Genomic DNA, 9,818 nt, shown 5'->3' with positions numbered 1-9,818 from the left:
TATATCTGTGCAGTTCAATTATTCAGGCATTAAAAGGAATGAAGTGCTGACACGTGCTACAACGTGGATAAGCCCTGCAAATGTTATGCTGTGTGGAAAAGCTGGTCATAAAAGTCCACACGGTGTAAGGCTCCGTTTATAAGAAATGTCCAGAATAGACAAATCCATAGAAACAGCAGATTAGTACTTGCCAGCAGTAGGCAGAAAGAACAGGGAGTGATTGCTTCATGAGTATAGGCTTTCCTTTTGGGGTGATGAAGATGTTTAAGAATTAGATAGCGGTGATGGTTCATTCACAGAATTTTCGAATATATGTATATTATATACATCCTATATGCATAGGGCGTGCTCAGTCATGTCTGACTCTTTGCCCATGGACTGTAGCCCACCAGGCTCCTCTGTCCATGGGGTTCTCCAGGCAAGAATGCTGGAGTGGGTTGCCATTTCCTTTTCCAGGAGTTCTTCCCCATCCCAGGGTAGAAACCACGTCTCTTGCACTGCAGGCGGATTCTTCACCCACTGAGCCATCAGGGAAGCCCCTTGGAATTTACTAAATGCCCCAAATCATACACTTTAAAATGGTCAAGTGATGAATTTAATGTTATGTAAATTTCACCACAATAAAATGAGGTAGGGAAAACAGTAGCTTCCATAAAACAAAACTCACCGGAGTCATTTACCATTGAAGGCCCACAGAATACAATGTTCAGTGAATGAAACTGTGATTATGAGTTTTTTTTTCTTTTTTGGCCATGCAGCTTGTGGGAGTCTTAGTTCTCTGAGCAGGGATTGAACTCAGGCCCTTGGCAGTGAAAGAGCTGAGTCCTAACCACTGGATAGCCAGGGAATTCTCTGGTTATGTTTAAAGTAACTCGAACAATTAAAATTATTTGCACCAGAAGCAAATCTACTCTAACTATTGTTTCAAGTCACATTATAATGATATTAGTGAATATTATAATTTTCAGACAAATTGTTTCATAACTGAAAATAGAATCTAAAGTTTTTAAGGGAATATAGAGTCTGTTGGTTGGAATTGGATCTGCTGGCTACTGTATTTCCGATAGACACAGATGTGAATCCATCGGAAGCATCTGTATTAGCTGGTTAATCCAAGTGCAGATGAGGGTTCAGATACCCCGAGGAGGAGCTGTGATAAAAAGATTGCACGGGTAAGCGGTTAGTTAGTTGTCGTGTGGCTCTCTTCTTACTGGAAACTCAAAGTCCAGTGGCAAACAGTCTTGCTAGATAAATAATCACGGTGTGACTGACAGCGTAGAAACACATTTCCACACGACTTTTCTGCTCTCTGTGGTCACTGTATGAAGGATCAGGCCCTGTCTAGCAATACTGTCCATTCCTGTAATCTCCTATCTGTTCTTTTTTTTTTTCCTCCTTGGCCGCTCCACGGCTTGTGGGGTCTTAGTTCCCCGGCCTGGGGTGGGACCCATGCTCCCTGTGGTGGAAGCGCCGAGTCCTAACCGCTGAACCTCCAGGGCAGTCCACCTATTTGTAACTTTCTGTTGGAACTGAAAGAAAGACAGGTTTCCTATCTTAGAGTCACAGTTTTCTAAAAAGTGTGGTCTTCCCTCGTGGCTCAGTTAGTAAAGAATCTGCCTGCAATTCTGGAGACCCCAGTTTGATCCCTGGGTCCAGAAGATACCCTGGAGAAGAAAATGACAACCCAGTCCAGTGTTCTTGCCTGGGAAATCCCGTGGACAGAGGAGCCTGGCGGGCTACAATCCATGGGGTTGGAAAGAGTCAGACACGACTGAGCAGCTAACACTTTTTAAAATAGTGGCACTGCTTAGCTCGTTTGCCAGACTCTGACAAATAACTCTGGGCTGTTTACAAAAATCAGTGTTCTTCACAGAGGACAAAAATGTGTCACCCTCAGACATGTTCGAAAGAATGTGCCAGAGGCACTTGGAACGATTCCAAAAAAGGAGTTTAAAAAAAAAAGATTTTGGAACGATGGGAAACATAATTTAAATAAGTGCTTGACCTGCCAAGGTGACTACTCACTCTTCAGGATGGGACAACACCCATTTAGATGTGTTTATTTAAAAATCAGTCACATTACTGGATGGGGAAACAGTGGGTTAATTTTCTAATAAAGATGGCAACACACCCAAGGTTTTCTCTCCTTGACTCTTCAGTCTCATCACCAGTGTTATTATAATAGGTGTATTCTGCTGCTTTCTTTCAGATAAAACAGGCGTGGGTTTTTCGTGTCTTCCTTTCTGTGCGAGGAAAGGAAGGGAATTCCCTAGTCTTCCCAGAATACAGATCTTCTAAGCTGTGTGTGTGTGCTGTTTTAAATGCCCCAAAGCACTTTGACCTACTTTATGTCATTCTCTGTTCACAATAGGCTGACGGAGCACCCAGTGTTAAGCTCACTCCCTGAGCAGGAGGAAGCCGGGTGGAGAGAGGCCTGAGGACTCGCAGCCTCCCTCCGACTGCAGAGGCAGAACCAGAACCACCTCCTTTTGACTCTAAATCCAGGGCTCTTTCTGAGTCACCAGGAAGAGGTAGTTCCCTGGTGCCCAGGTGTACGAAGATCGCATTTAAGGAACAAGTAGCTAAGTTTGTTTATTTGTTGGTTGGTTACTCGGTCTGTTTTTCCAGCCCCTTTTGGGCTACATGCCACCTCAAAGTTCACAGCTCGCAGGCTGATCCTGGCTCAGTCAGATGTTCTGCACCGGAGCTCAGACTCTGGTTTGTAAAATGTTCTGGGTGACTGAGGTAGAAACAAGAAAGGAGGAGGCCGGCTTTACAGCCATATTTACGCGGCGGCTGAAACCCCAGATGGTCCCTTCATGTGAGTCTGGTATGAAAAGGCAACTTTCTTTGTTACGAAACACAACGGTGCCCTTACCAGGATAAACCTCTCATGTGGAAAGTTTTGTATGAAACCTGGCATGTGGAATTGCCTTCGTGGTGGATCTTGTTGCTGGTGTTATTGAAGGAAAACATGACTTTAATTACTGGCTGTGTTTTTCTCAGCCTCCGAGGAAGATTCGTGAGCTGCTGTTGGGCAGTCGTGACCTCTCGGCTTCTCTGGAGTCAGAAGCCTGCCTCTCAAAGACACACACCCGTCCTCGGAGAAACCCTCATACCTCGCTTGCTCAGTGCGCCGGGCGCGTTTGTGGGCAGTCTATTAATGTGACCCTAAATGCGAAGCTTTGCTTGGAAATCTGAGATTCTTTCTGGGAAGCTCAGAACATCTTGCTCACCATGCCTCCTCTTCCCTTACACTTCTGAAGGTGAGGTCGGCTTTTTATGTTGTGCTGCCTGTGAATGGCTTGCGCCTTGCCAATACCAGTAAAGGTTCTCTAATGCAGGTTCATGCAAAGATGGGCCCGATAAAGGACAGAAATGGTATGGACCTAACAGAAGCAGAAGATGTTAAGAAGAGGTGGCAAGAATACACAGAAGAACTGTACAAAAAACATCTTCACAATCAAGATAATCACGATGGTGTGATCACTGACCTAGAGCCAGACATCCTGGAATGTGAAGTCAAGTGGGCCTTAGAAAGCATCCCTACGAACAAAGCTAGTGGAGGTGATGGAATTCCAGTTGAGATATTTCAAATCCTGAAAGATGATGCTGTGAAAGTGCTGCACTCAATATGCCAGCAAATTTGGAAAACGCAGCAGTGGCCACAGGACTGGAAAAGGTCAGTTTTCATTCCAATCCCAAAGAAAGGCAATGCCAAAGAATGCTCAAATGACCGCACAGTTGCACTCATCTCACACGCTAGTAAAGTAATGCTCAAAATTCTCCAAGCCAGGCTTCAGCAATATGTGAACCGTGAACTCCCAGATGTTCAAGCTGGTTTTAGAAAAGGCAGAGGAACCAGAGATCAAATTGCCAACATCCACTGGATCATGGGAAAAGGAAGAGAGTTTCAGAAAAAGATCTATTTCTGCTTTATTGACTATGCCAAAGCCTTTGACTGTGTGGATCACAATAAACTGTGGAAAATTCTTCAAGAGATGGGAATACCAGACCACCTGACCTGCCTCTTGAGAAACCTATATGCGGGTCAGGAAGCAACAGTTAAAACTGGACATGGAACAATAGACTGGTTCCAAATAGGAAAAGGAGTATGTCAAGGCTGTATACTATCACCCTGCTTATTTAACTTATATGCAGAGTACTTCATGAGAAACGCTGGGCTGGGAGAAGCACAAGCTGGAATCAAGATTGCCGGGAGAAATATCAATAACCTCAGATATGCAGATGACACCACCCTTATGGCAGAAAGTGAAGAGGAACTAAAAAGCCTCTTGATGAAAGTGAAAGAGGAGAGTGAAAAAGTTGGCTTAAAGCTCAACATTCAGAAAACTAAGATCATGGCATCTGGTCCCATCACTTCATGGGAAATAGATGGGGAAACAGTGGAAACAGTGTCAGACTTTATTTTGGGGGGCTCCAAAATCACTGCAGATGGTGATTGCAGCCATGAAATTAAAAGACGCTAACTCCTTGGAAGGAAAGTTATGACCAACCTAGATAGCATATTCAAAAGCAGAGCCATTACTTTGCCAGCAAAGGTCCGTCTAGTCAAGCCTATGGTTTTTCCAGTGGTCATGTATGGATGTGAGAGTTGGACTGTGAAGAAAGCTGACCACTGAAGAATTGATGCTTTTGAACTGTGGTGTTGGAGAAGACTCTTGAGAGTCCCTTGGACTGCAAGGAGATCCAACCAGTCCATCCTAAAGGAGATCAGTCCTGGGTGTTCATTGGAAGGATGGATGCTAAAGCTGAAACTCCAATACTTTGGCCACCTCATGTGAAGAGTTGACTCATTGGAAAAGACTCTGATGCTGGGAGGGATTGGGGGCAGGAGGAGAAGGGGACAACAGAGGATGAGATGGTTGGATGGCATCACTGACTCGATGGACATGAGTTTGGGTGAACTCTGGGAGTTGGTGATGAACAGGGAGGCCTGGCGTGCTGCGGTTCATGGGGTCGCAAAGAGTCGAACACGACTGAGCTACTGAACTGAACTGAACGTAGGTTCTGTTTCTCTGGAGAAGTTGACATGTGCGGGGTCTCAGCTGAGTCCTGTGTCTGCACACCCTCTGCTCCCAATCCAGTTTTCTTTCCCTCAGAACATAGACTGGCAGGCCCGGGCCTGCTGCTTCCATAAACCGTGCTCCTGACTCGGTGGCAGCCAGGTGTAGCATGGCACGCCAAAACTGGCCTTGGCCTCTGTACCCACCTGGGCGCTGACCGTCATGTGGTTAGGGCTCACCCAGGGGTGCCGAGAAGCGGTCCCAGGGGCCTTTGTCAGGCCATGGCAGCCTGGCTCCCCAGGGGCGAATAATGCCATCAACGGTCCGTCTCCAAACTCCTGTGTCAGCCACTAAGGGAAAGAACAGGCTGGCTCCCGGCAGGACTCAGGGAAAGACACCAGCTGCTGAGTCAGAGTCACAGAGGCAGAGGTCTGGCAGCTGAGCCACGAAGGCCTTCCTTGTCTCTCGCTGTGGTTACTGCCTTTCTCCTGGCCCTGGGAGGGTTGGCCGGGCCCCCACCGCACACGAGAGGATGAGGAGGGGGTAAGAGCAGGAGGAAGCGCTTCCCTGTGTGCCAGCAGCTGTGCACTCGTTTGCCCTTTCTGGTACACAGCTGGTGATGGGAAAAGTCCTTTAAGCAATGAGTTGAGGTCACCTGCTTCTCTGGTTTAGCCGTGTGAGCCAGATCAAATTGTCTGCTGGTCATTTCCTTTCCCAGAGAAGGAAAGGAGCAAGGGTGCGGGACCCTGGGGAGAACTCACTGAACATAGTGTGCCTCACTTTTCCTGTCTGTAAAATGGGAGTTTGATGATGATGGTGGTGGTGATTTTTACCTTTTGGCCACATCGAACAACGTGAGATCTTGGTTCCCCGACAGGAGCTGGAACCTGTGCTCCCTGCAGTGGAAGCTCGGAGCCCTGAGCACTGGACAGCCTGGGAAGTCGCCCGGGATAAAAGCGTTTTCTTAGGGAGACACTGCTCCTGGTGAATTTCATGCCATCCCAGTCCAGTGCTGGCCATTTTTCGCATTTGGCCCCTGATGGTAGAGAACACCCAGGGTTCTCCCTGCTGTATTTCCCAGGCCCTCGCCCTCTATCTCACTCCTTTCCTTCCAGGACCTCCACCCCTACTCTCATCTCCCACCCCACCTCCCCACCCTGTCTCATTATTTCCTTCCCCTCGTCCCTCCCTCACCCCCCAGGCTGATCAAAGTTCCCAGCCCGAGGTCCCCAGGCATTCTCCCGCCCCCCACACCCCGCAGATCATGGTTCACAGCAGGCGGTAACTTCCCCCCCCTCCCCCACTGCCCCGGAATAAGGGTCCGAGGCCAGGACCACAGCCAGCTCACTGGTGCCCTCGACATCCAGCATGGCACATGGTGCGTGCTCGTGTGCTGAGCTCAGCTACACGCGACTCTCTGCAAACCCTAACTGTACCCGCCAGGCTCCTCTGTCCATGGGGGTTCTCCACTCAAGCATACTGGAGGGGGTTGCCATTTCCTTCTCCAGGGTTTATTCCCAACCCAGGGATCAGACCTTCGTCTCCTGCATTGGCAGGCGGATTCCGCACCACTGAGCCCACTGGGAATCCCATGTCATATGGTAAAGACTCACTGAATGTGTGTTATTTAAATGAGTAGTCACCATCTGCCTGCTCCCAGCCGTCTCCCTGCATTTCTGACGGCTGCCAGCTGGATCTGCAGCCCTGCAGGACTGGAGGGGCGTGTGTGCAGTGACCAGAGACTCTTGTGGCTCTGCCCCACCACTCAGAACCAGGGTCCAGACGCTGCAGGACACTCCGCTAACTTGGCACGGCCAGACACCACTCATGAGGGGCTCTCAGGTGACCTGAGCTAGCCGGAGGGTGCGCCTGCCACGGGGCGCCTGGGACGCGCCATCACTCGCTGCTATCCATCAAGTGGCCGCCCCCATGGGGCAGGCAGGACGCTCCTGATGCCCGCGGGCCGAGAGGAACCAGAACTTGAGCTGCCACCCCTCTCAGCCGCTGCCCACCCCTATCAGGCTCGGGCTGGGGTCTCCGAGAGCGGCAGGGAAAGCTGGGCACGAGTGGGGTCCAATCCGAGCTGCTGCCCCACACGTCTACCGTGTTGTTCTTGTTGTTCAGTCACCCAGTCGTGTCCAGCTCTCTGCGACCCCATGGGCTGCAGCACACCAGGCTCCCCTGTCCTTCACCATCTCCCAGAGTTTGCTCAAACTCATGTCCACTGAGTGGGTGATGCCGTCCAATCATCTCATCCTCTGTCGCCCCCTTCTCCTCCTGCCCTCAATCTTTCCCAGCATCTACCATGTGAATCCTGAAAAAAAAAAAATACACACACACACACAAACTCCCTCAGCTTCATTTCTTTTTCTTTAAAAATTATTTATTTATTGGCTGCCCTGGGTCTTGGTCACGGCGTGTGGACCCTGGTTCACTGACCAGGGATGGAACCAGGCCCCTGCGTTGGGAGCGAGGAGTCTTAGCCAGTGGACACCAGAGCTTCGTTTCTGTCATCTGAAAAGTGGAGCTAATTCTGCCGACACGTCACTGGGCTGCTGAGAGGGTTCAGTTTGGTGATAACTAAGCACCTGGCAGAGTGCCTGCCTGGCCCCACATAGGTGGCACATAATGTAGCATCTGCCGCTGTGCATCGGGGGACTGGAAGTGGTTAGTGATTTTGTTACATATATATGAAGGTTAAAAAAATACAAACCGTGGTGTTGTTGTTTAGTCGCTAAGTCCTGTCCGAGTCTTTTGCGACCCCACGGACTGCAGCCCGCCAGGCTGGCTCTTTAGTGAGGGCAAGGACAGAGGCAGATGTGCTGGGACGCGTGGGGGCTGCCCGTCTGGGAGGCTGGGTCGACCCTGAAGGGCTTAAGGAGCCAGGGTGCTTCTGTGTCGGAAAGCTCCTCTCCTGAGGAAGGGCTGAACGCAGGCCCAGGAGACATGTGTGTGCGCACATGCGCGTGTGTGTGTTTTAAAACAAACGTGTAATTTATGACATCTACTCCACCCTCTGAATCACACAGTGACCCTAGACTTTGCCCAGAGTCTCTGAGATTGTGAAGGACACTCCTTAATTCTAGCGAACTCCTGGAGGTGCTAGGTCCAGGCTGGAGACATCAGAAGTTGGAGGGAAAGTCGAGTCTCTGATGGCTCCCTGGCTGGCTTTTCAATCCCCTTCATACCTTCCCGGGGACAGGCACAGCTTCTAACAGGACTTCGGGCTTTGCTGGGTTGGAGGGGGCAGACTCTGCGGGAAGGGAGAGCTGCCGCACCCACAGCGGGCCTCCCCCTTGCCCCAGCTCCGCTAATCCTCCAGCCGCCTGAGTCACTGTGACCCGTCTCCTTCTGCAGACTGTCCAGGTCAAAAGCCAGCCCGTGGTGGCTGCCGTACAGGGAGGGACCAACCTATGGCCTGTGGTACCAGCCCAGCACTGCCTGGCCTGGACGTGTGGGGAGCGTCTGTGTGGGCCGGGCACTGTGCCTTGTGTTGTGGACTTAGAAAGGAGGGCCATTGCAGGGAGGGCGAAGTGGATGAGGCCAACTGGTCAACCAGCCATCACAGCGCTGTCAGGAACAGGGACAGCTGATGTGTTCGAGCAAGTCCACCAGCCTGGGAACTCAGGTGGGGTCTTGGAAATCAGGTGGATGGTATTTGAGTTATTTTGAAAGAAAAGAAGGGGAAGGTGCGGAAGGGAAGGTGAGCATTCTGGGCTGGGGAATAACATTCGGGGAAAGATCAGGAGGCCCGGAACGACAGCGGAATAAGGAGATGCTGCTGCTGGAAGTTTGTTGTCCGGGAGCTCTCGCTCTGTGTTGGGTGAGCCCTGTTCCCATTTCCTGGATGGGTAGACTGAAACTCTGAGCCGTCAGGGGCGCTCATCAAGGTCGCACTCAAGGGGTGATGCTGATTGAAATCTGGAAATGCCTGACTCCAGCCATCCCACCCAGCAGCGCGGGGCACCCTGGGGGCTGCAACTCATTCGACTTCACATGGGGGGCACATGGGGACCCCACACTGATTCACAAGCATTTTTTCCTTGTAATTGTCTTGATGAGTAGACCTAGCTGGAGGAGCTGAGCAGGTAGCCCCGCGCAGGGCACAAAGGTGACCCTAAGTGATGGTCGAGCCCTGCCCGGTGTGGCGGGTCCGTCGTCAGGGCCGCATATGCAGTGTGGCCTCACCCCGGGCACGTCAAGCACCTCTGGACTCATGGGCACTTCCCCCGGGTGCTGGCTGGGCAGCAGATGTGGGTTTCTTTCTAGGCTGGGCTGCCCGAGGATGCGGTCAGTGTAAGCTGCAGGCCCGGCTGGAGCGCGGTGGAAACAGACTATCTCCTAACCCAACGTTTCCTTTTCGGAGGCCCCTTCCAGCTGGGGCGCTTGATTCCAACTTCCTTATCAATTCGAGCTTCCTACCCTGATATAAGGAAGCTATTAGAGTCCACTTCCTGGTGTTGCCTTGACCTCCCCTGGCCTTGCTTGCGCTGGCATGGAGTTGTCTCATCAAGTAACCAAGAGAGACAAGGGCCCTGCATAGCCTGTGCCTGGGTGTGACCTGTAGCCCCTCGTGTTCCCCGATGCTCCACGCTTCAGTCCTGCCCATCCGGGCCCTTCTCTCCCACTGTGGCCCGGGGGACGTGGGGAGCACCTTCCATCTACCTGGCAGACGCTGGCTCCGAGACGCTCTGAGAGCCAGCTCACTGGAAAGCTCAACTGCTCATCTCAACGTCCGCTCCTTCCCAGTCCTGCCTGGGGGCCTGGGAGTCCAGGAGAGGGGAGCTTGGG

Source organism: Bos mutus, chromosome 19, assembly GCF_027580195.1.
Source record: "Bos mutus isolate GX-2022 chromosome 19, NWIPB_WYAK_1.1, whole genome shotgun sequence".
NCBI classification, from domain to species: Eukaryota; Metazoa; Chordata; class Mammalia; order Artiodactyla; family Bovidae; genus Bos; species Bos mutus.
Note: the sequence above shows the minus strand (reverse complement) of the source record.